The sequence below is a fragment of the Austrofundulus limnaeus genome, unplaced genomic scaffold (assembly GCF_001266775.1).
Source record: "Austrofundulus limnaeus strain Quisiro unplaced genomic scaffold, Austrofundulus_limnaeus-1.0 Scaffold290, whole genome shotgun sequence".
Lineage (NCBI taxonomy): Eukaryota > Metazoa > Chordata > Actinopteri > Cyprinodontiformes > Rivulidae > Austrofundulus > Austrofundulus limnaeus.
In genome coordinates, this window is record NW_013952692.1 from 165,765 (window position 1) to 168,892 (window position 3,128).

Sequence of the window (3,128 nt, forward strand, 5' to 3'; positions counted from 1 at the left end):
TATATATACAATGTAGTTTTATATTTGTAAATGTTTCACATGAAGGCACGGACAAATATGAGCAGAAAGGGGTCTTAGTTACAGTTTGTGGTGCAGGCACACAGAAGCACACAGTGGACCTCACAAATCTGCCAGCCATGACTGAAATGAAGAGAAAAGACTGAAAGAGGTGCTGGAGGGTTTTTACCCGTCCACACACCTCCGTATTTCTAAATGAGTCTGGCACTGTCTAGTTTACTAATGAGGCTCTGAGGAACGCTGCTGATCAAACTCGCTTGCTTTTTTTTTGTCTGATCTGATGGAAATCTGTTGATTCATTACCAGTTCAGAACAGAGCGACTCCCCGGTTCTCCTGCCCCGCACACACAGCTGTGTGTGAGTGACTGGTTTCTCAGCAGGACCGTGTGATGGCAGCAACTTCACAGAGCTGAAAGTGATGTGTCCCAACTGTTGGCCTCAGCAGAGACTGAAGTCTGAGGAAGATGAAGATGAGGTCTATGTGAAAAACTTTCTGCCTTTTCTTTCAGTCTTTTTTTTTTTCAAAAGTTTTTTTGTTTGGGTACAAATTACTGTGGTGATACTTCACTTCTTTAAATGGTCCAAACTTGTGTTTGTTGTGTTAACTCAGTTCTATGACGACACATGAAAGCTACTTTTCGCAATTTACAACCCCAATTCTAATGAAGTTGGGACCGAATACGATTATTTTCTAATCCTTTTCAATCAAATTCACCAAAAAGACAAGATTTAATGTTCAAAATGATCAACTTTATTAGTTTTTTTGCAAAAATTCACTCGTTTCTTGTTACAAAAAACTGGGACAGGGGCAACGAAAGACTGGGAAAGTTGAGGAATGCTTAATAATCACCTGTTTGGATCATTCCACAGGTGAACAACAGGTGAGTGTCAAGATTGGGTTTAAAAGGAGCATCCTCGAAAGGCTCGGTGGTTCAAAATGCTGGAATATTTGCAAAAATCCAATAAAGTTTATCCCTATATAAAATGTTTGTCTTTGTAGTGAATTCAAATACATAAAGGTTGAAAAGTATTTAAAAACCATGGTATTCTGTTTTATTTATGTTTTACACAACTTCCCAACTTCATAGGAATTGGGGTTGTATTCATCCATTCATCACCTGCTGCTAAAAGGCAAAGGAGGATGATAAAGTTTCAATGTCAAAATATCTGAACCACTTTAAAAAAAAACGTTTTAAGGTGTTTGCCACAGCCAAGGATGTTTTAGAGACACAAAAAATCTCATTAGTTTTAGATTTTGAGTTGATTTTGACCTGGTAGCTGAGAGTAGTCCTTAACGCTGAGCAATTATGAGTCACAATACTTATAAAACAATCATCTCTGCTGTTTTATTTCTGTTTCACATTTTCTTAACCTTTCTCTCTCTGCACTTAAAGGTGACCATTGACTTGGAGCTCTGCCTCAACAAAAAGATCAAGTTAAAATCTTCCAGAAGACCCGCTGCCAAATACGACGTCTACCTGTACAGAACGCCCCAAACCAAAACCCAAGTCCCAAACGGGGAAAGTGTCAAAACTGTCAGTAATGGTCCCAGCAGAACCAAAGGCCGGGTTTTAAGGTGGGAGGATGATTTGTACCCGCCCTCTCCTCCCAATTCCGTCTGCAGCCCGGTAAGTATTCGCTCACAGCGGCCCAAACCCTGGACAATACGTCCCTACAACCTCTGACAACCATCACATGTCCCTGTCATGGATGGACACGAGTTCATGATGGAGTTCGTTACTTTTTTTTTTTAATTTTTTTGATTTCATGAGAAGAACTGAAACTGAAATGGGGAAAAAAAATTGTGGACTTTGCCTTCTGTGCTTTAACAAAACACCATGAAAATAAAAAATCTATATTGTGTGTGAGGGAGTTGAAACCATTAAATTCATACAATTTTATGGGTCATTAGTTTAAATTCCTAAATGCAGGAACCCCATGAATAAATATACCACCAGGCGAAGGTATTTATCATCTTAACTTCTAACTTATTTCCTTAACAACTAATCTAAGCATTTTCACCATGAAGCAGCCAACTCCCTATAAGAAAGTAGCAAAGGGGCGAGATGATTTGTTTTTGTTACGCGTAAATTTTACGCTGACATATAACAAATGTCTGCACTTCCAGGTTGTGTTTTTGCAATAAATGACATATGTTTTTGTCACTTTTTTTGTTTGTTCTTGATAATAAAAGCTTTAGAAACTCTACATATAAATAAATCCAGTCTGATCATTTGTCTTTTAAATGTTTTTTTTCTTGCAGACAAATTTAGCTGCACTCAGTTATGATGTTTTACTCAGCTTTTCATTCTGTTTATATGTAACATGGGAATAAAACATGTCTGAATGTAAACAACAAGTGAACATTTATAACAGTGTTTCTCACAGGTTTATTTTATTTTATATTATATATTTTAGAAATGGAACCAGTCTTCTTTTAATATGAAAGTGCACAGTGATGCAGCCCTCCTCTTTCTTTCTTTTTTTTCTTTCACAGAGTTTTATAACATTCTTGTCTTATTTTGGTTTTGTCACCTCTCAGCTCCAGTCTAGTGCATTTTTTTAACCACAACAGGCAGATTTTCAGCTGAAAACAGGCGACTTTAGGTGCTTAGAAAGTCTATAAGAGCTGAATAGAGGTTGGAGGTTATAATAAAATAAAACTCTAAGTCCATTACTCATTTTTAAAGAATGCATGAATTTAAGAATATAACTTTATATTGACTTTATTTTTTATTTCTTTAAGCATGAACAAAATAAACAATTACCATTGTCACCATAATCAACATTTACATTTAAGAATAACGAGCCTCACTTGGGAATTTTATGTGTCCTGAGGGAAAAATGAAGACCAGATGGACTTTTAAATTCATTGCATTTACAGCTGATTTCCCAACCTGAGCTGTTTAAGAGCTACACACTGCCATCTGCTGACTGTTTCATTCAGCTGCTGTTACTCTTTTGACCATCAGGAGGTGCTACACACAAACTGAATAAAGCGTAATAAAACGAGGAAGAGACGATGTGCAGGCAAAGATCGTCTATTACTATTACTGCAAACTCTGATGTTGATCTGAAATGTTTTTTCAAAGACAATTCCTCCCAAAAGA